This window comes from Rhipicephalus sanguineus, unplaced genomic scaffold, assembly GCF_013339695.2.
Source record: "Rhipicephalus sanguineus isolate Rsan-2018 unplaced genomic scaffold, BIME_Rsan_1.4 Seq1022, whole genome shotgun sequence".
In the NCBI taxonomy this organism is placed as follows: Eukaryota; Metazoa; Arthropoda; class Arachnida; order Ixodida; family Ixodidae; genus Rhipicephalus; species Rhipicephalus sanguineus.
This window is the reverse complement of record NW_023614186.1, coordinates 152,784-176,614: the sequence shown is the minus strand read 5'-3', so window position 1 is coordinate 176,614 and position 23,831 is coordinate 152,784. Positions and strand designations below refer to the sequence as shown.

The following is a 23,831-nucleotide window of genomic DNA, read 5'->3' as shown; positions in this document are numbered from 1 at the left end:
AAAAAACGCCCGTGTACTCAACTTGAAGTGAAACAATTTTTCTTCCCCTCCTTACGTATCAGCTAGGATTCATCATTCCAATAAAGTTGGTGTTACGTCATGTCGAACTAAAACATAGACCGATTCATTTATTTTCAGAGCTTCTATTGACTGGAATTTCTTCCCCGAATATGTGGCCATCATCACGATCGTCATTTGTTTCGTTCTGCACTAGCTAACATTTGTATAACGATGCAATCCAACTTGCCTGTTCAATTATTTATAAAGCTCTATTTTATTCAACATCGCAGGTGTAATGTAAATCATGTTTCTACCCCCCCCCCCCCCCACCCGGTAATGCCGTGACCCGGAGGGTATCACGAAGTAAATAAATAAATAAATAATAAATAAATAAATAAATAAATAATAAAATAAATAAATAAATAGGTGCATCTTAAAGAACACCGGTTGGTCCAAATCAAACCAGAGTGCTCCATTACACCAGAACTTCATAGCGCTCCACAAATTGTATGGTGCAGACGTAGACATGCAGCAAGCTCAGGCACAACAAGCGAACCCCCTCCTGATAAACTGTCGCGCGTGTGTAGTGAAGCACACCTTGTGACCCTTGGCAGCCTGCTGCCTGATGAAACGAGGCGGGTGGCGAGGCGGCATCGAAGGGTCCCGCATGTACGAACCACCATGGGGGACGCGTCGCTGTCGCCGCGACTCTCCTCCTGCGCCTCGCTGCAGTCATTGTCCCCCGCTGAGTACTCCGGCTCGTTGTCGACGTCTGGCAAGGACCTGTCCTTAGTCAGGATGTAAATCGTCGAAGACGTGGTCGTGACGTCTGAACTGCGTTTACGTTTGCGCCTCGAGCGGTGACTGCTGCTGCTTGAACCGTCACGCTCGCGCACCATCCTGCGTGCATACCGAACATACTGCAGACAAGTACCCTGAGACAGAACCAACAGGATAGATAGATAGATAGATAGATAGATAGATAGATAGATAGATAGATAGATAGATAGATAGATAGATAGATAGATAGATAGATAGATAGATAGATAGATAGATAGATAGATAGATAGATAGATAGATAGATAGATATAGATAGATAGATAGATAGATAGATAGATAGATAGATAGATAGATAGATAGATAGATAGATAGATAGCTAGATAGATAGATAGATAGATAGATAGATAGATAGATAGATAGATAGATAGATAGATAGATAGATAGATAGATAGATAGATAGATAGATAGATAGATAGATAGATAGCTAGATAGATAGATAGATAGATAGATAGATAGATAGATAGATAGATAGCTAGATAGATCGATAGATAGATAGAGTAGCTGATAGATAGCTAGATAGATATAGATAGATAGATAGATCTTAGAATTGGGGCGTTCCTTGTGCGTCGCCGGAATATGGTCGTCGCCAGAGTGGTCATGAGAATTTGGACGCAAGCAAGCACGGACGACGCATCTGTGAGCTTGATTGCATTGCGGCGCCTTAGTGGTAAATTTCTCTGTGCGGAAACATCATTGTATCACGCAGGGCTGGGCAAAGGTACTCTGAAATTGTATCGCGATACGATACAAGATACTCGGGCAAGAAGTATTGGAGATACAGATACAAGATACTACCGCAATTAATTGTATCCGATACGATACTTGCCAATTGTATCTTAAGATACTTCGATACATTCGCAAATTTGTTCTATAGACCCTCATAACGTAGTAGCGACCGCCTATGCACAAAAACGTTTGCTTGAAAATTTCTTAATGTGATCAATCTTGTTTCATTTTAATGAAATGTCTGTTAGTATTCAAAAATTTTATTCCTTCTTGCTCAAAGTGCATTAGTTTATTTCCGACAGAACTTATTGGCGTTTGTTTTTGGCTGCTTAACAGGACAGCTGTTCACTGACAGCGACTCTTGCTTGTCATTTTTGTAATTGATGGGAGTCGCTGCTCAGCTTGCCGACCAGCTAGCGGGTCGCCATCTAATCACAATAACTTCAATAAAAAGCCTTCGCACGATACCGAAAATACTGGTGTGGAGTTTTACTTTGTCTGTTAAAGACAGTTTACGCAATACCGAATCACCGGTGTACAGCAGCAACAACGCTGCTAGCTACATTTTTCTTGACGCATTGTGTAGACGTGCAATACGTAGAGCTCATTAAAGCTGCAGTGACTTTTCATATTCTACTTATCTGCTGGCGTAAAGCGTTCGTTATCAATATACTCACTAACGTGCAATCTTTTAACTATTTTTATTCAACGAGAGAAATGCCTGCCACATGGTGGTGACGATGAAGAAGGCGGCAGTCACTCTGGTAGAGACGAAATGCTTCACTGGGCAAGCTTGTGCCCAGAAAACTAAGTAACTCAAATTACAAGCAAAGCCTATCAGGCCATCAGGCTTCCAAAGGAACGTCGAGCGGCGCCACTGCTTTTATGGCAACTGGGGGCATCCATGAAGAGTGGTAAGCGCGACTAGACAGGGACGAAGAAGAAAACAGACAAGGCATCCACGGCCACAACACTGCCGCTCCAGCTTCCGCGCACGCGCAGAGCTTTCGGATTGCATCTGTGGTGCGTAAACTATTGCCGACTAACAGTGATCTGGGCCGAATGAGGAGTGCATGCGCGCACTCCTCATTCGGCCTTGCCGCCGCCGCTGGCATATACGGCGACAAAGCACCTTCGCAGGCAGTGTCTGCCCTCAGAAACGCATAGCTTAGCCGCGCGAGCGTCGCCCCCAAACTTGAGCTTGGGTTCCCTGTCGGCCCATCGGTATTCTGATCATCGGCGGAACGCGTGGTCTTCTATACATCAACGATCGAACCTTCCAGCCTTACCGCTAGTGCTCGCGTAAGCTCCCGAATTAACTAGAATGCTCGCGTCCTGCGCATAATTTAATAATAATTGTTCGGTTTTGCATCACAAAACCACGATATGGTTATGATGGACGCCGTAGTGGAGTGCTCCGGAAATATCGACCACCTGGGGTTCTTTAAACGTGCACCTAAATCTGAGTGCACCGGCTTCTAGCATTTCGCCTCCATCGAAATATGGCCGCCGCGGCTGGGATTCGCGCGCAGTCTTAACGGAACAATCTGAAACAATCGCGAAGATTTCAGATCATCGCGGTTGCGGTTTGAGCCGAGCGCTGCTAATTTCTTGTGCGGTTTCAACCCGATCGCCACCAAAATAAAGAAATAGAGCGCGTAGGACAGTATATTTGCACAAATTGTCGCAGGACACCGCTGATATTCACTTATTGCCACTTATAGCTCCGATACCTGGTGATTGTAATAATAAAAAAAAATTAGGGAGGCCTCAAAAAGAAATACAAATATACGTAAATAAAATAGGAAAAGCGGTTTTGTATCAACCATCATCGTGGATAAGTATTGAAGCACGATACAGGCGGCACCCCCTAATAGCTATGATAATTAAGCATGAAGTATCGTCAACTTGCCTGTTAATGTAAGACAATAAAAAGATGTAGTGCCAATGAACAATTGACTGAAACGGCTCGTTGGGATGCTCATGAGAAAAACGGGTCATTTAGTAATAGCAATGTTTCTGAATCCCCTTCCTAACGACTTTAATATGGCTCCCAATTATTTCCATATTATAGTGCAAACTCAATTTCGCGTTCTACTAAGCAGTGAGCAGGATATTTGGTACTGTATAGTCAGTGCGCGCCCACATAATTACATATTTGTTTTCAGAATCGCCTTGGCAGAACAGTAAACTTAAGTGAAATATAAATGTGTAAACTGTAGCAGAATTAAAGCAGACAGTTAAAAGTAAGAATAATCTAACACTGGTTTGATCCGCCGCAGAGCTTAAAACAGGGGGACAAAAAAGGACGGCGATGGTCCTTGTCAGTCTCCTTTTTTGTCCCTTGTTTCAGTTTCGCTGCTCAAACCAGTGTTAGCTATGAACCAACTAGCTCCGGCAACTACTGTTTTGAAGAATAAAGCACAAGAGGTATTTTTTACAGCACGTTACAACAGACATTGCTGTGACCAGACTGGAAAAAAAAAACAGTTCAAAGCGCTAGGTAATGTACGGGATACAAGAGAAGGACAACCAAGAAAGCGCTTGTGCTGACAATCAAATTATGATTTCAAAGACTCTTTAAATAAAGATAGCAGGAATATAAGAATAATAATAATGTTAGGGTTTAACGTCCTGAAACTACGATACGATTACCAGGGACGCCATAGTGGAGGGCTCCGGAAACTTCGGCCACCTGGAGTTCTTTAACGTGCACCTAAATCGAAGTACACGGGCCTCAAGCATTTTCGCCTCCATCGAAAATGCGACCGCCGCGGCCGGGACTCGATCGACAGCAGGTAGAAAAAAATTCGGCAGATCCCACGCACTGTGGGAATCGATGTAATGCGAAGCAGCCAGCAAAGAGCTGCATACATCGCCTTGTTTGTCTTTGGGCCAAATGAAATCATTCATGCCACGGCATCTAGTCCACCATATATCGCATGTTTGCCATGCACGCGTGCATGCATAATCTAGTATACTCCATGCCAATGAAACGCATATTCTGGTATATACAATGCATGACCTGTCGCTTATGTTCATCACGCACTCGAGTCGTGCCATACCAATTTCGGTATATATTCAGTTAACAAAACGGCCGGAAGCACACCATGACAGTGGCATGTAAATCGTACCGTACATGACATGCATAACATGATTCGCATGTTAAGACCTCTCATTTATGTTCGTCATACAGTCACATCGCGCAATCTCAATTTTGGTGTATATCAAGCGAGCGAAATGGCCGCGAGTGCACCACGAGTATAGCATGTAGATCATGCCATACATGACATGCATGTCATGATTTTCATGTTAACACCTTTCATTTACGTTCGTCATACAGTCGCTTCGCGCAATACCAATTTTGGTGTATATCAAGCTAGCGAAACGGCCGCGAATGCACCATGAGCGCGGCAAGTAAATCATGACATACATGACATCATGTCACGGCTTTCATGTTACCACCTGTTATTCATGTTCGTCATACAGTCGCGTCGCGCAATACCAATTTTGGTATATATCAAGCTAGGAAAACGGCCGCGAATGTATCATGAGTGTGGCTTGCAAATCATGTCGTACATGACCTGCATGTCATGCTTCCATGTTACCACCTCTCATTTACGTTAGTCATGCAGTCGCGTCGCGCAATACCAATTTTGGTTTATATCACGCAAGCGAAACGGCCACGAATGCGCCATGACCATGACATGTAGATCATGTCGTACATGTCATGCATGTCATGATTTTCATGTTACCATGTCTCATTTACGTTCGTCATACAGTCGCTGCGCGCAATACCAATTTTGGTGTACATCAAGCTAGCGAAGCGGCCGCGAATGCATCATGAGCGTGGCATGTAAATCATGACATACATGACATGCATGTCATGGTTTTCATTTTACCAACTGTTATTCATGTTCTTCATACAGTCACTTAGCGCAATACCAATTTTGGTGTATATCAATCTACTGAAACGGCCGCTAGCGCACCATGAGCGTGGCATGTAAATCAGGTTGTACATGACTTGCATGTCATGATTTTCATGTTACCACCTCTCACTTACGTTCGTCATACGGTCGTGTCACGCAATACCAATTTTGGCGCATATTATGCCAGCGAAACGGCCGCAAGTGCACCATAAGCGAGGCATGTAAATCATGACATACATGTCATATATGTCATGGTTTTCATGCCAGCACCTGTTATTCATGTTCTTCATACAGTCACATAGCACAACACCAATTTTGGTGGATATCAAGCAAGCGAAACGGCCACGAGTGCGCCATGAGCATGACATGTAAATCATGTCGCACATGTCATGCATGTCATGATTTTCATGTTACCACATCTCATTTACGTTCGTCATACAGTCGCTGCGCTCAATACGAATTTTGGTGTACATCAAGCTAGCGAAGCGGCCACGAATGCATCATGAGGGTGGCATGTAAATCATGACATACATGGCATGCATGTCATGGTTTTCATCTTACCAACTGTTATTCATGTTCTTCATACAATCACTTCGCGCAATACCAATTTTGGTGTATATCAATCTACTGAAACGGCCGCTAGCGCACCATGAGCGTGGCACGTAAATCAGGTTGTACATGACTTGCACGTCATGATTTTCATGTTACCACCTCTCACTTACGTTCCTCATACGGTCGTGTCGCGCAATACCAATTTTGGTGTATATCATGCAAGCGAAACGGCCGCAAATGCACCATGAGCGTGGCATGTAAATCATGACATACATGTCATGGATGTCATGGTTTTCATGCTACGACCTGTTATTCATGTTCTTCATACAGTCACATAGCACAATACAAATTTTGGTGTATATCAATCTAGCGAAACGACCGCGAGTGCGCCATGAGCGTGGCATGTAAATCATGTCATACATGACATACATGTCATGATTTTTATGTTACCACGAGTCAGTTATGTTCTTCATACAGAAATGTCTCGTCATACCAGTTTTCGTATATATCCCTTCATTTAAACGGCCGCGAGCGCTCAGAGACCATGTCATGTAAATCATGCTGCACATGACATGCGCGCCATGATTTGCATGTTAGGACCAGTCATTATGTTCGTCATGAATTCTTGTCACGTCGTACCAATTTTGGTGTATATGAAATTAACGGAACGGCCGCAAGAGCCTAAGGTCATGGAATGTAAATCATGCTGTTCATGACATGCATGTCATGATTTCATGATATGACCTGTCATTTACGTTCGTAATAAGGCCATGTTATGACACACCAATTTTGGTATACATCCGATTAACGAAACGGCCAGGAGAGCACAAAGTCGTAGGCGGCTAGATAGATAGATAGATAGATAGATAGATAGAAGATAGATAGATAGATAGATAGATAGATAGATAGATAGATAGATAGATAGTAGATAGATAGATAGATAGATAGATAGATAGATAGATAGATAGATAGATAGATAGATAGATAGATAGATAGATAGATAGATAGATAGATAGATAGATAGATAGATAGATAGATAGATAGATAGATAGATAGATAGATAGATAGATAGATAGATAGATAGATAGATACGCTCAAAGTCGCAGAAGTTCGCTAAGAAATGCTTCGCATTTAAAAGATAGGGTACACGAAGTTATCTTCTGTTAGGTAAACGCTTGCCCTATTAGATCTAGCAGCGGCAATAGAGGTGCTAATGTTAGGATCTTCTTTGCACATAAGTCAATCGCATATAAGTCGAACTTACATCCACAGAAACCTTCAAATCGCTGATGTGCGAAAGCCATGAGACGCAAAGCAACCCTGTGCTTCAGATTTCGTAATGAAGCACCACGCAGGAGAACGGCATCAGAATTTGCGTGATAATCGCCGCACGCGTTGTGGTACGCGCCGCTGGACAGTGGATAAGGGTAAGTGCCATGGCACTGGCACAAGTGGAAAGACAAAAAATCGAGGAAACGAAAGGCACGTGAGCTAAGCATAGACGTTCGCGCGCTTGTTCTGTCGAGACTGCGCGAACGCTGTCATGTTACTCTGCTTAACCAAAACGGACGCGCACACCTCATCGCCTGCCCTCACTGGTGCACTCTGCCAGAAAGAAAAAATTATGTCACTGCCCTTAGTTTTATTCAGGCGATTTAGTGGCACCAGTACCAGCTTGAGAAGCGGAGTTGAGCCAGCGATTACTGTTTCGTAGGGTGGTGTTCCTAAGGAGTGTCTTGTATCTGAAGATACACGATACATTATTGAATGTATCCGAAGTACAGATACAGATACTCTTCTTGCGAGACGTATAGCGATACAGATACAAGATACCCAAAGAGTATCTAAGATAGTATCTAAGATACATGTATATTCGATACTGCCCAGCACTGGTATCACGTATGGCTCACTTACTTTTGATAGACATAGCCAGCAGCCAAGAGCAGCAAAGCCAGGGCCAGCATCACGCTAAGGGCGATGGTAACCATGTCGCCTCCTTGATTTGTAGCTGTAACGAGATGGGCTCATTTCAGAGCATAATAATAATTGTTGGAGTTTAACGTCCCAAAACCACAACATGATTGTGAGAGACGCCATAGTGGAGGGCTCCGGAAATTTTGACCACCTGGGGTACTTCAACGTGCGCGTAAATCTAAGCACACCTTCGGGTCAGTCGTCGAGCACCATAACCACTAGACCACCGTGGCGGGTTTCATTTAGTAGCAGTACTACAGGTACTTTTAAATCAAGACTGTATGGATACGTTGCCAGTCAACAGACAGTAGTACGGCAATCTTCAATACATGCAAAACGATAAACTACCTCAGGCTACCATGTCGGAGTATAAGTAGCATCGACTATGGAGACATCGATTATAGGGTGGGCTATGCCACTTAAGTGTCCTCACAGTGGGCTCAACACTCGCCAAAAACCGTTCATTAGAGACATGTGCAAATCAGTTTATCATCGATAAATGACCTGCGTAGCCCCCTGCAACACCGACATCATCCTAACTCATGCAAGTCCGGACACGTACTCCTAAGGCTGATGACCAGACACTGGAAGTACACTCACGCAACAGGCAAAGCCTCGCTGCTGTCAACTCGAACGGGTGCGAGCAGTTGCAAAGGGAGTTGACGCACTGCACGTTCGGGTTGCCGTAGCTGCACTCCTGGTTGCTGACGCACGCTTCGTTGAGGTTCTTGGCTGCAACGTTAAAGAGCGTGCATTCGGTCTAAGTTCTGTACGTTGACACGACTACAGTGTTCCGTGATTTTAACGCTATATAAAGAAAGCAGGAAAGAAGCATTTAGTGTATGTCTCGCCAGCCTCTTCTTCATGTTTCAGGTGAGAAAAGTAGCAAGTACTCTAAGCGAAACTAATTTTTTTGTTTTTGATAAGGCGTGCAGATTCAATGAAACACGAAACCAATTAACCGGGACATGAAGTCAAAAGTCTCGTAATCTGTAACATCCGCGTCGAGTGAATTCAGCGAAACACAGCCGCGTGGACTAGAACTTAGTCACCCAAATTTTATAAACCGTGGCACGCCAATATGGGGGTTGGTCGAGTGGAAGGCTTAGTCGACAAATTTCTAGTATCCTGAAAGAAATGATCGTCATAAAAGCATACGTGCGGTCTCCAAATACTGGCCGCTCAATTTCAAGTCGAGATACAAGCATGCGGCGATTGTGTGGATTAGTGTAACACTAACTACCATAAGGCAATGGCGCGGTTACAGCGTAACACTGACCAGGCTTGACCCATGTTCTCACCTCGGACACACTTGTGGACGCCGCCCTCATTGACGTAGATCGGTGTCGATAAAGCGCATGTGCACTTTGCCGCGCTGTTCCCGTTGCTGTAAAATGCAGGTAAATGTTCTCAGAGTCTTGTAAACAACGCCGTATGCAATACAGAGATCGTCTCTGGCGAATCTTATTACTGCTGTAGGTCGCGGTAGATTTGTTTGAGCTGCAGTGTATGTATAGCTATCTTTGCGGTAAATAAATAACTGCGAAACTGAGCCAGGGTCACAGTGGTTCGCCCGAAGATTCCGCCGTTTGGTGACCTAAGCAGCAACGCCACGTCGAGAAGCGCGGCCACAAGCGCACTTATTTCTGCGCCAGGATTTGGTATGGTGACCTCTGGGACCGAGAAAGTCGTTGTGCGGCAGTTCCGCGGATAATTCCATTTTTCCACATCCAAAAACCTGTAAGGCTTTTGCGAAGCTAGGGCTGACTTTAATCGTGAAGGCCCTTCAATTTCTCGTTTAGCTGGCATAGAATTCCTTACGCATTTAAAACAGGCAGTTATCACATGTTTCCAAATTATACACGGACGTACCTGACGCAGGCGAGACCGAGGAGCGCGCTGCACTGTCCTTCGTGTGAGCAGTCCGAGCCGAAGCCGAGGGCCAGTGCCGTGGATCCTGGTGTCCCGTTGGAGGCGGTGGTGCCGATTGATGTAGTAGCCAGTGCCGCCGGGGTAAGGTCTGTTCGGTGAGTGTTAGGAAAACGAACGAGACATAAAAAGATAGTGTTCCCATAAATTATGTTCAGTGGTTTCACATATGCACGTTCGACGCGCTGGTCCCTGTGCATGTTTTCGCGGGATCCATTACCGACAACAGGCAATTCTGAAACCGTGACGTCATGTGCTGAACACTAATCCTTTTTCATGCGCCTACTGTGGCCGTTAGAAAACAAGTATTTCCTAAAAGCATCCGTTCCGCCACTTTTGCCGCATGTTGTGTATAAGCCATCACGTGGCAAACCTACTGAAACATCCACTCTAGCCACAGGACCGAATTCACGAAGCGTTTGTCTAATTTTAAAATCTAGCTACTGAATGGATGATGTAAGTTAACTCCAGAGATGTACATGACAGAATGCAGATGGTGGATAAGGAAACCACTTTTGCTCATACCTGGACCAGAGCTCGTGCTACTGCTGCTGACATCAGCGTGATCGTGCTTGTCATGGACCATATTGAAGTGGTCTCTGGCGCTGGTAAAAGAAAATTTTATGCATTTTTAAGATATGGCATGATCGAAAGGACGCTGAAAGCCGTGCTACGTCTTCTATGCCCTATGTATATTACACGTATATTTATGTAGACGTCTTCATCAGGCTCTTTGATGATTCTGCTTTCCGACACAACTTCGAGAGAAAGCCATTTCACGCACAAATTCACATATTTTTCCCATCGTAGTGCGATGTAGACATTCACGGATGTGTACATGCACCACGCAACATTAAAGTGCTCGATGACTAAAGGCGGTATATCTTTTTAGAAGACAAGCGTCGCGAGAATAGTGTTGTACTGCTTGGGTGCTCTGAGTATGCACAGTGGAGTGTGTTACTCGTCTGAGTTACTCGTCTGATCTCGGAGTCCCAGATATCGCTGAGGCTACCAATAGTGTGAGCAAGAGTTCACTCTCCGAATATGCCTTATTTATGCTTTCTTTAATTGTCGTTTCTTGTCGAGAGCGACATTGTGTCCCCCTGAATTGGTACGACGCCTGTCAACACTGACCAGAGAGCACAGGTTTAGGCACTTTAAACAAGACGTCACAAGTATAGCCCCCTGGCGGTGAACTCCCCCCCCCCCCCCCTTTGCTCCCTCTGTAGCTCATGGCCTTCCAAAAAAGCATCCAGGGTTTTCAGTGGGAGCTCCAGTCTGCACGTCATGACGTCACTATACGAGACGCAGAATAACCCGAAAGTTTTCCGGTAAGTGTAACGCTTAACGAGATGTAGGGCGAGTGAGACTCACTTCATGGCTTCCAGCTGGCAGACCACAAGCCGCAGCAACGTACAGAAGACCACGCTGCTCGAGAAAAGAGGCCTGGGCGCCATTCCTCTGTTCTGCACAGACAGTACGTGGACGCCTTCTCGAAGCCCGTCCAGCTCTTCGGACTCCTTGAGCTCCTTGTGCGGGATGTACGCAGAATCGCAGCAGTCAGTGGAACGAGGCGGTCAGCTACGTGGCAAGCTCCTGATGATGATGATGATGATGATCCTCTACATGGCTCATACCCACTCTGGGGGATTGGCCAAGAATTGTAGATATGAAGATTTAAAACTACTCCTTCTTCTTCCTCCTCTTCTTCTCTACGCGTGCATCGATTCGTTTCATTTCGCTTTTTTTTTTATTGCTTGCGTATGATGATGATGATGTCCTCTTCTTGATGGCGCTCACTCACAAAGGGGGTTGTGCCAAGAACCGCGCGACAGGATGTTTAATGTCCAGTGCGGAGATGAGCCACGACTTCGATTATATATACGGTAGAGAAGTTATTACTACACGAATGATTTTTCAGGCTAATCAACCTGACGAGCTATTCTGACCAGAAGAACAATATATCAACTTGAAACAACTGCAAATGTTTCTTCGTGTATGTAGAGGTATTTCTGTGGCAGCTCCAGAAAGGAAGAGAAAAAAAATTACCCATAATTAAAAAAATCGTTATATGAAGTACAGCCTAAACAGTTCATCTCAATTTTTTCTGTCCTTAAAAAGCAAAAGAAAATAATATAAGTAAAAAATTTATCGATCATCTCATCTTCTCTCCAGGGAAAAGGCACGAGACCATCCATTTCGCGATAAATGTTTAAAGTAGGTATCTGACAACGCAATCGTAGACTGATGCTAACGAAATTTCCTTGCAGTGGTTTTAGGAAATGTCGATATATTCTGGGAATAGCTGTTAGTTGGGTTCAGAAATATTTATAGGTATTTGTACTGCACGTCCAGGTCGCATTCAGAAAGCTTGTGGTTCGGAAACGCTCTTTCCACCTGACCGGTCGCCATCATTAATAGGACCAAAATCAGTATCGGCTAAAATTTCTTATTGCGAATAGTTCTAGCAAAAGATTAATAAATTCCGTGGTCTTTTGTGCCAAAACCACGATATGATTATGATGCATGGCACAGTGGGGGATTGCAGATTAATTCTGAACGCCTGGAGTTCTTTAACGAGCATCTAAATCTAAACGCATGGGTGTTTTGCAGTTTGCCCCTATCAGTACAGAGCTGCCCTGGCTGGGAACCGAACGCGCATCCTCGAGGTCTGCAGCGTGACACCTCACCTGCTTAACAGCGGCTTAACAATTCAATCATAAGAGCTTATTGTGAATACGCAAAGGGGAAGTGAAGGGTGGGGTCCTTTAGCGTTACCCAATTCTGCCCAAGAACTTACATTCTGTGCCCGAATGCGAACCTTGAGAATAGGAATTGAACCTGAGACATCGCGCTGAGCCTCAGAACACCCTAGCTGAAAGGAATGGGTTCACTCCTTTGAAGAAATGGCAGATAGAGCCAAGATGACATGCACAAAAACAAGCCGCATATGTGAAGAACGCAAATGCACCCCATGCCATTCTAATGCCAATAAGGCTGCATATAGATAAGCCGTATGTGTTAGGGCCTTGAAAGGGAATTAATAGATGGTTGATGTCTGAATGAAAAGGCCTTGCATCTTTTCTACGCACTGCAAACTGTGTGATTGTCTCCTCATGGCTCCTTTTCAGGTGTTGCCAAAAAGGAAATGTCGAAGCGAACCATCTTGGAAATGAATATGGTAAACCGTATGATGTACGTATCGGTGATGACATACATACATACATACATACATACATACATACATACATACATACATACATACATACATACATACATACATACATACATACATACATACATACATACATACATACATACTACATACATACATACATACTACACACACATACATGCATGCATGCATGCATGCATACATACATACATGCTACATACACACACACATACATACATACATACATACATACATACATACATACATACATACATACATACATACATACATAACATACATACATACATACATACATACATACATACATACATACATACATACATAATACATACATACATACATACATACATACATACATACATACATACATACATACATACATACATACATACATACATACATATAATGAGCGAGAGCTGCTCCTTGAACAGGAAACCAAAGTACTGCAAGTATAGGGCATGTGTAACGACCAGCGCGTTTATGCACACAGCGACGTAATTCAACGAATTGTGCGATCTGCCGTTGACCTTGCATGTACGTCGTCGACAGGTAAATAATTTGTTGCAACAAACTGCTCATTTCGATACATTTGATTTCGAAATTAGCCGAACACGCAAGCGCATTGCGCAACGCACGTGGGAAACGCTTCCACCATTCAGGATATATGCATGTTCCTTAGAAAACGGTGTCGTACATGCATAATAACTTATTACAACGCAACAGAAAGACTACCTAACGAATTTTCTTTATATAACTAAGAATCGCGGAGAACGTATACAAGCATATAAAATTAAGTGCTCTGACTGACTCCTCAACAGATCTCAGCCTTAAATGGACACGTACAGCTGTTACCCTGTTCTGCTCTAGCACTCTCTTTTCTCGAAGCATTTATTGACAACTAAACGTACGTAATTGAACGCATCTGGAAAAAGTCCTGTCGGTGGGCCGTGAAAAGGAGCGATTCACGCAGGCCGCGAAGCACTGGCTTCGTCTGCCTCCTTGTGGTCATCACTGCGCTGCGAGGCCGCCGTCGACCCAGAGCGGTCAAAATTCGATTCGGGTCGAAAGGATAGCTCGGAGTAAGTCTCCTCGAACGAATAGAAAGGCGACATCAGCGGAGTAGGTGTCTCTTGCCTCCCGCTGCCGCCGCCTTGTCGGTCCACACCGACGTTTTCTACGGCAGAGGCATTGGTAGCAACGGCCCCTGGCCTAACCAGCCGACTAGGGCCACGGAGCCTCATCATTCTGCAGGCTGCACCGCACGCGGCTCCTGAGGCTGCCGGCAGTGTCTGCAGACGCGAGCCTGTCAATGAGCGGCAGAGGCTAGAGCGCCGCCTAGCCTTGCGCCACTGGGAAGGCGCCTCCGACTCGGAGCTCGCCGTCGTGTCCGCAGTGTCGTACTTGAACGCCTCCGGTGGTGGCTCCAGAGGCACCACGGTGGTGAGCGAGTCGTCGAACGAGACGGCCCGCGTTGACGAGGTCGCTCTTGCCGGGCTCAGAACGTCACCTGGCGCGCTGGGCTCTGGGGCGGTCGCCTGTCGGGGCGGCGACTGCAGGATGGCGTTGTAGATGGACTCGAAGCTGGGTTCGACCAGGGCCGTGTCCAACAGTAGCGGCCGGCTCTTTTGGTTAGCTCTGATAGCAATCCTGCCTTGGGGCGAGACCATGCCGAAGGCCTGCTGTCCCGGATGCACGCTCCGAACCACGCCTCCTGGTAGGCGTATGGCCACAGAGGAATCTGGCAGAAAGAAGACGTGTTGCGAAGATAGCGACGTGGCGAAATGAACTGTCGGTGCCGTCGTCCTAGCTGCTGGTGCTTCCTCGACCCCACTCTTGGAAACCGCACCTTCTTGCTCCAGCCGACGTTCACGGTCGGCAGTCTTGACAGACGACTTGACTAGGCTCGGACGCTGTGGCTTCCGGAGAGTGTCCGGGCATTTACTTCCATTCTCTGTAAGAGCAGCTGCCTCCAGTGAAGCGGAAAGCTGCTCTCCTGAAATCCTGGCTGCAACTGACTTCAGGCATGCCTTCTCACATATCGGCTCGCTGACGCCGATTTGGTGGCTTCCGTTCAAATCCGGTGCCTGTTTCTCCTTGTGTAGAGCTTCGAGCGTTATATCTTGGCGCTGTGTTGCGCCCTCAGCGGCGGCAGCCTTAGAAATGTGCACTGCACTTAAGTTCCTGAGGCCAACCTCCGGGTGCTGCACTAAGATCAAATCGCTCAGCTTGAGCGACTGCTCGAAACTGTTATCGTCAGACGCCAGCGTGTCGGCGTCCCTTCCAGATGAAACGGTGCTCCGTGGAAGCAACATCTCCGGTGTGGACTCGGAACTTTCCCGAGCAGGCTCACCGATCATGCTCGTGCTGAGGAGAGCAGCTTCGGAGGCAACCGGAGAAGCTGTTGCACTGGGCTGCGTTCGGTCATCGATCTTGAAGAGCACGTAGTGAGTTTCGTCGAAAGTCGTCGCCGACTTCGCCATGGGACGGCGTCCTGCGTGCTGACGCAGGTAGTGCTTGTTGCCCAGCATGACTAACCTTTTGACGTCATCTGTCCAGGGGCGATCCGTGGCCACGCGAGGGCCGACCTCGCGCCTTCGAGTCTTCCTGAGCTGAGGCCAGCCAGAACGACCCGCTGGTTTCGGCTCCGGCAGTAGCTGCGCCTGAGTGCCGCACTCGGTCAGCGAAGACGCGGGTGGCCGCGAGTTCTCCGTCTGCACTGCCGATGACGACGTCAGTCGCGGCAACGGCATGCGGAGCACGAGGCTGCCGTCGCCCGTCTCGTGAGACGTCGCCGCCACGCTGCGCTCCAACCTCGGAAGGTCGGCAAGATCGGTTAGGCGGTGTGCGGCACTGCAGCTGGAGTTGGAGGAGACGAACGAAAGCGACATGGATCCAGAAGGTGGAAACGAGCCGTCGTCGGAGTCGCTCATGGTGAGCCGCACCCTTAGAATTTCTTTTGACGAATTGTCGCTGTCGATAGAAGTCGTCGTCTTCGCCGCCTTGAACGCGATTTTGCCATCTGGCGTGACTGCAGTGGATACGACGCTGCTCGACGACTCGGCCACGTCTCCGCTCGTGGCGGTTGCTCCAGAGCCAGTCCCGGAAGCTCCTTTTGACGAACTTTCGATGGCTGCTTTATCGAATTTCTCGTCATTCATGGCTGACTGGTTCGAGGTTTGCGAGGTGCTGGTTCGTGACGATTCGTGCAGGTCCCTTTCGGTACCCTGATAGCCAGCTAGCACAAAAAAAAAACAGATAAGAAAGGAATTGACCAGGGACACTGACATTTAATTAAACGAACAGGAAGGCTGTCATCAGCTAAAAATGAAACAGCCGACAAATAAAATGGGTGAAGTACGTGTTTTTCTGTCTTTCTTTCGGCGGTACTGCATGAAAGTGGTTGTCAGGTAGGATCACAACTGCATCGCGAACTGACAATGCCACGCTTCATCGTAAAGTTCATATATCGTTCCACACCTAGTAGCTCATCTTAACAAACATTGGTGTGTTTGTGTTTTGTAATGTATCAACTTTCGTTTGTATGCTTTGTCATTGGTAATCTAACGCTTATGTCTTTTTTCTCCACTGCCATCTTTTGTACGCCTCATTTCACTACTAATGTAACTCGTTGGGTTTTCTGCTGCCTACCAGACTATGCCACTCAAGCCACCCATAGCATTGGCAGGCCTAATCACATGTATTGTTTGATTTAAATAAAAAGTATTATTATTATTATTATTATTATTATTATTATTATTATTATTATTATTATTATTATTGTTGTTGTTGTTGTTGTTGTTGTTGTTGTTGTTGTTGTTGTTGTTGTTGTTGTTGTTGTTGTTGTTGTTGTTGTTGTTGTTGTTGTTGTTGTTGTTGTTGTTGTTGTTGTTGTTGTTGCATAAACCTGCGTTACAGCTCGCGCATCGGCGTGATCGACGGTGCCACGAGCTCTAATCTCTGTAGAAATCATTTCGCTAAAATAATTTCAAATTACTTGTCCGGTCGTCTTTGAACTTACAGGCCATCTCGCTCTCCATGCTGGCGAGGACTTCCGCGAATGGCCTCTCGGCAAAGTGCACCGGAGGCTGAAGTTGTTTCGCGATGTACTCCTGGTACGGCGGCTTTTGCGCTGAAAGCGACGGTGTGTCTCTGATGGAGCGGACGACACCGAGGATTTCTTGCGGCGCACGCTTCGGATACCGCCGACGTCTGAGAACGTCAGCGAAATATCCCTAGGCCCACTGGTGTTTCCTACCATTTCTGACAGTCTTAAAGATCCCCCATCCTTGGGCGGCCTTTGCGCAGCGTAAGCGGCACCGATGTCGACCCAGCCACGATAGTCTTGCGGCACACCGACAAGTATCGGCTCTGGAGTTCGCCCGCCTATCCTGTCGCTACCGTACTTCGCGTCGTCGGCAGTGCTCTCCCTGGTCGTCGTCGTCTGTGACGACTGCTCTGCAGGCGTTATTTCTTCTTTCGACTTCATTTTTTTTATCGTACTTTCTGTGGTTTGATTCATAGGAAGCTGCATAGCCTCTGCAGGTGTCTTTTGCTTCGTAATATGAAGCTCTGTACTGGGCACTGCCTCTGATAGCTCCGGTGTCTCTGGCACTGCAATCTTGCCCGTTAATTGCTTTATGCTAAGTGGTTTTTGCTTCGCGGCTGTCTGCTCCTGCGAAAGTTCTTCCATGCGGAGGTACGGCAGCACTGGCAAAGCAGGCTTTCGAGTTACTGATTTTTGAGTGACTCCGCCGGCGATCATGTCGGAGAACTGTTGAGAGGTTCCCGCAGAGCTCTCCTCTGTGCGTCCTGTGATCACCGAGTGCGTTTTCGGCGTCCTGTGGGCACTGTGGGGTGTGCCGGAGTGTTTCGCGTTGCGACGCTTCCGTTTGACAGGACTCTGAACATAAGTGATTCCGTCTTCGACTGAAGAAGTAGGCTCTACCTTGTCGTGCGTTTTTATCAGCCTAGAAAGTAGGCAAGCCAATTCGCCGACTTTTTCGATGTCGAGGTAGTCGGCTTGCTTATGCTGCATTTTTTCTGCCGAGCCACTATCGACAAGCAAACTTTCCAGTCTCGCATTTTGACTGGGCGTCTTGTAGCCAGCAATTTCCGCTGAGCCGACATCGTCATTCGCATCCTTGATGACTGTCAATGCTGGCCGTTTGTCGACGCTGTTATCGGCAAGTGGTTTTATAATATCCAGCACCTTCAGCCCAGCAATGTTCTGCTCCGTAGGTTGCACTTGCAACTCCACTCCGTTTTCGTCCAGATTGGCACCGGCTATTGAAACGGCGACTGGCACACGACCTTGCCGAGTAGCTTTGCTCTCGGCCTTCTCGGCTTGTGGAACAGATAGAGCCCTGTTCTGCTCTGTCCTGTCCTCTGTGACGGAACTTGTCAAAACAGGTGGCGACGACGAACGCCTTTTCGCTTTGATCGAGCCTGCGTTCAGCGAGATTTTCTCCGGTATTGTACCGAAGCGGTCGTTTTTATCTGTTAACTGTAAATGTGGCTGGGTTTTCACATCATGTTCTCGGCCCAGCTGCAAGGTTTTGTCAATAGCTATTTTTTCGATCACCTTCGGTGGGGCTTGTTTGCCTTGCTTCATGTCCGTATTCTGCTTTTTTGCCGGTTTGGTTGACGCGATGAAACCGTGGACAGGAACAGTGGTGCCAAATGTTGGACCTGTGTCAATGAATGAAAATGGTTACTCGTCATGTTTTACGTGTGGTGATATCTACAAAGGTATTCAAAAAGAGGGACAAAGGGAAGATAAAATATAAGCAGAACATGCAAGCGTCTACTGTATACCGCTATTTTTATGAAAAGGAAACAAAATCCATGCTTGAGCAACGTGTAAAGATTGTATGCAAGAGCCACCTGGACACAAATAAACAAGTGGCGAGTAACAGTTGGCCGAAAACTAAGGCAGGGCTTTATCAATCAAACATGACGTGCTGACATGCACAGGCATCATAGTAATAACCATGGCTAGAAAGTGCAGCTAAGTATTTTTCATCTGGAACTCTATCTCATCCGGACAACGCTTACAATAGTCTTGATTTGCACATTTGGCCAATGCTTTCGTGAGGCCAACTTTCGTTTAAGCCCGAATCAACCGCAACCTCCTTGCCCGTAGTCGCAAGAAATGTTCTTTCAGCAACGATAAATATCTCACCAGTAGTCGGCGGTTCGGCGTCCCTCTGCGCCTCACTGGCGACCGTCGCGACCTTCTGCGGAGCAGCTTCCGCCGGAGTGACTTGGGCGGAGCCGCACTGCGCGGCAGCTGCCGCGACAGGCAGTGGTTCGGCGGACACCGAGCACCTCGTCGGCAACGTGCCACAGAGGTCGTCGTAGAACCGAGCCTTCAGGGTGCGCCGGCGCTTCAGGTCCTTCATGAACGAGTCATCCGTGGACTCCGATGGAGAAAGCTCTGGCCTTCGGAGCGACACCACGGGCGGAGGGCTTGGGGCCGTTCCCATAGACCTACGGTTATCACAGCACGCGCCGGATATAGTGCAGTGCCTTGGGTTCGGCCCCAGTGACATTTCCACATACAGTGTATTATTATTAAAATTCACGGTAGTTATACTGACTATCTTGTGCCGATGCGGTGGCGGCAACGTTTGCGACAGGTCAGATGGCGAGGATTTACTGCTTCACTTTATACGAGGAATAGTATCGTACGTGTGAACCAACAAAACTGAGTGACATCAGACTACATAGCGTTATAAAAGAAGGTAAACGTGCAAACACAGACACAATAGAGGGCGTTTGTGTTGTCTTTATCTCTTTAGTGTATCCGTGTTTGCACGCGTATACCTAATTTTATCATGGATCCGTGCCAACTAGCTCAACTTCCTGTTGTTCCACATATAAAGTGTTCCATTTTATGATTTTACGGCTGCTGCTCGCGGCAGTTACTGGAACGTGTACGAGCACAGATCCATGCTCCCGTCGCGTAGAAGAAGGTATTAAAGAGATGCCAAACTCTTGTAACACAAGAAGGTGAAAACCTTGCTGCCCTCATCTAGGATAAGCTGCAGCGAGCAGTACATACATATGATGGAACCTTTGAACGCATTATGCAAGCCCCTTTGCGTGTTGTGCATCATTTACGTTTTCTGCTCGCCACGCTCGCCTCTATTCCACTTCTCGCGTCCGCATGCAGTTCGGCATCCTTTTGTCTTCGGCGTCGTGCTCGTACAGACGCTTAAGTATGAACAGCGGTTCTTCCGCAGTGGCATACTTGCGCGGCCGTCCCCGCGAGCCGCAAGGATGGGCACGCTCCATACATCGCTCGCCTCTTCTCCGCCGACTAGTGCCGCCGGCAACAGCCGACGCTGCGGCATCTGCGCCTGGTTTGACTCAAACGCGTACTTAGTGCGCCCACTTTTCAGCTCAACAACGCCTGTTACTCTGCATAATAAAGCCGAGAGAGAGAGTGGTTCGTGAAAGAAATGAAAAGGGGCGCTATTTTCTGCCTCCCGTCGTGGGGGCACGGCTCAGCGCCCTTAGGAATGGGGAAGCGGAAGTAAAGATGATAGAAGAAAGGAAGATAGAAGGAGAGATTAGCGTGGCAAGAGTGTCTTGTCAACGAAGGCGGGAACACGAAGCCAAAGGGCTCGTCTATAAGGTGGCGAGGTCCGCAGAAGCCGCAAACTCGAGGAAGGCTCGCAGGGCTTGTAGCTTTCACCGTGCGCGAAAGAGAAAAGTCCTCCACGTTTCGGCTGCGCGCGCATACGTTTTCTCACTCGCTCACAGCTTCTTTCCGAATACTTCCGCAGAGGGTTTTTTTTTTTTTTTTTGGTCACGGTGCATCTCGGTTCATCATCCACGGCTCACCGCGGCGACCTCCGACATAGACACCTAAGGCTTTCGCCTTAAAACAAGGGTGTATGTGTAGGTATATCTACGGTTCATTCATGGTGTTGCTTTACTCAGCTCGAGGGCGCAGGTTCCGCTCCCTACGACCGCGGCCGCATTCGATGGGGTGAATGCTAAAACAGCGGTGTATTCAGATGTAAGTGACTGTTAAAGGTGTCCAGGAGGACAAACAATCCGTCATCCCTCACAACACGGCGTGCCTCTTATGATCTACTTTTTCCACTTTAAAAGTTATAGAGCTGAATTTGGAAACTATAGCTGCTCTTCTCTGCATCCTAAAGAGTGGGCTTATCGTACGTGCCTTCGTTTGTGCGTTTCGATGGTTACGACGACCTGTTGCTTGTCGAAGACCCTCTGCATCTGCTCGTCCTTGGGTCCAAGCATAGGCATCGGCGACGAGCTGCTGCTGCTGCCGAGTTCGTTGTAGTCGAGCTCGCACCTAAACATTGAATGCCTAAATGAAAATCCGGCGACTATTCCCATTCCTGGCAAACACTCATGTATACTTCAGTACTGCACGTTTATTATCACTCGAATACAAAGTAAAACTTCGCGTAAAAGGGGCGGCCTGTACCGGTCTTTCGCCCGTCCAGGCTGGGCAGCTGTCGTCCCTTGCGCGTACGGCGTGGCGTCGCAAACGGGTCTTCCTCCGGCTTATCGGCGACGGAGGAGCCGCTCGAGTGCATTTCCAGCTGCTCGTCACCCTCGGAGGATGAACTGTCGGCCTCTTGCACAGTCGACAAACGCGAGGTCTGCAACAAACGGACCAGAACATGAGCCACCCTCAGATGCTAAATTGCACGAAGCCCTGGCCATAGATCGTAAGCCCTTGTAATATGTTAGCCAAGTTGAGAGTGCTGCGCGTGTTTTCGATTTGAACCATAAATTTGAGGAAAGCAACTTCTTCAAAACTTAGAAAAATTTAACCCCATATTCCCGTTCTTATATGCGATATAGTATCCACTAACAACTTCATGCGACTTCAATATATAAACTCAAAACTGAATCTTGTAAAGCAACTGTTGTGGGCGTTTCCAAGAAGTACTTGCTTTCCACAGCATGTAGATGCAGTAAAATATTAATGTAGAAGATGACAGCACACTGTTGCTCGCGTCAAGTGCGTTAAAGACAGTCAGAGAGTCTGTATACAAAAACTGTCGTGGTAGCTTGGCGGCCGCGGTGTTGCGCTAGCACAAGAGTGCGGGCTGGGTTCCAGGTCATGGCGGAAGCATTTTCGTGAGCATTTGTGGAAAGCATGCAAAAAAAGATGGCCACGCCATCTGTATCAGTAATGCGACGAAAGGGGCTATTGGTTCATGTCGTCCTTCGTAGCGTCTCGCTACCGTAAGCGCATCGCCAAGCCAAGCCATCCGTGTCAGAGCGGGTAGCATGAGGCTTGCCAAACATGTTATTTCTGGCGCAATGCTTGAAACATGAAGATGCTATATGCTATATGGATCTGAGCTATCCTTTTTTAGTAACAGCTTTCGTGATGACATATCTCTTATGTAACTATTTCACGCATCTGCGCATGCTCGGAAGTTTTCTTGGTTTGCGGCCTTTGCTGCCAATAAACCATTGGTAGTATGGCGCTCATAGTTTCTTTCTATGTTTCAAGCATTGCGCCAGAAATAACATGCTTAGCAAAGTTAGGCACCAACTCGCCCAGGAACAAGTTCTTCTACAGCATATGAGGCCTCATACTAAGAGACCTGCTTTCGTTTGTGGCGTAACGGTCAGCGCGTCCGGCTTCTACGCTCGAAAGTTGTGGAGTCAGAGGTTCAATTCTTCATTTTAATTTTATTCTGAGCTGCCCGCGTGCCCTTTTACTGGCGACAGTTCTAGGACACACGTTACATTTCTAGGCACACGTTACATTTCTAAGAATCAGGCACACCTTGCGAACTTGGCAGCCTGCCGACCGATGAAACGAGGCGGATGGCGAGGCGGCATCGACGAGTCCCGCAAGCACGAGCCACCATGGGGGCCGCGTGGCTGTCGCCGCGACTCCTCCTCATGCGCCTCGCTGCCGTCATTGTCTCCCGCCGAATACGCTGGCTCGTTGCTGACGTCTGGCCAGGGCCTGTCCTTGGCCAGGATGCAAGTCGTCGAAGACATGGTCGTGGCGTCTGAATTGCGCTTACGTTTGCGCCTTGAGCGGCGGCTGCTGCTAGTACTCCTGTTGCTGCTGCTGCTTGAATCGTCCCGCTCGCGCATCATCCTGCGTGCATCCCGAACATACTGCAGAGAGTGGTGTAGGCAGAAATGTTTGGTGTGGCACCTCCTTGATCTGATATGGGGTCCGGGCAGATAAGTGCGGTCGGGTGTCATTTTCTGATCTGTATCCCATGGGAAAAAAATCGAGGCGGGGGGGGGGGGGGGGGGGGGGGGAGGGGTGACATGGCTCGGTGTGCCGCCCCTGGCTACGCCATTGACTGCAGACAAGTACCCTGAGACAGACCAATCGGCACTGAATAGATAGAGTAGATAGATAGATAGATAGAAGTAGATAGATAGATAGATAGATAGATAGATGATAGATAGATAGATAGATAGATAGATAGTATAGTAGATAGATAATAGATGATAGATAGTAGATAGATAAAGATAGATAGATAGATAGAATAGATAGATAGATAGATAGATAGAGATAGTAGGAAGATAGATAGGATAGATAGCTAGATAGATAGATGATAGATGAAATAGATAGATTAGATCTTTAGAATGTGGGCTTTCCTTGTGGGCCGCCAGAATGCGGTCGTCGCCAGAGTGCCCGACGAAATTTGGACTCAAGC

At 47.2% G+C, this 23,831-nt stretch overlaps 1 long non-coding RNA gene across 1 annotated transcript; it reads right to left on the bottom strand.

The window, feature by feature from the left end:
- Nucleotides 1–747: 747 nt before the first annotated feature.
- LOC119375921 (uncharacterized) lies at nucleotides 748–9,462 on the bottom strand. The gene is made up of 4 exons (XR_005180466.2): nucleotides 9,323–9,462; nucleotides 8,622–8,753; nucleotides 7,962–8,055; nucleotides 748–900 (listed from the first exon to the last, which is right to left on the bottom strand). It is a non-coding gene; the product is annotated as an uncharacterized LOC119375921 (long non-coding RNA).
- Between the last annotated feature and the right edge of the window lie 14,369 nt (nucleotides 9,463–23,831).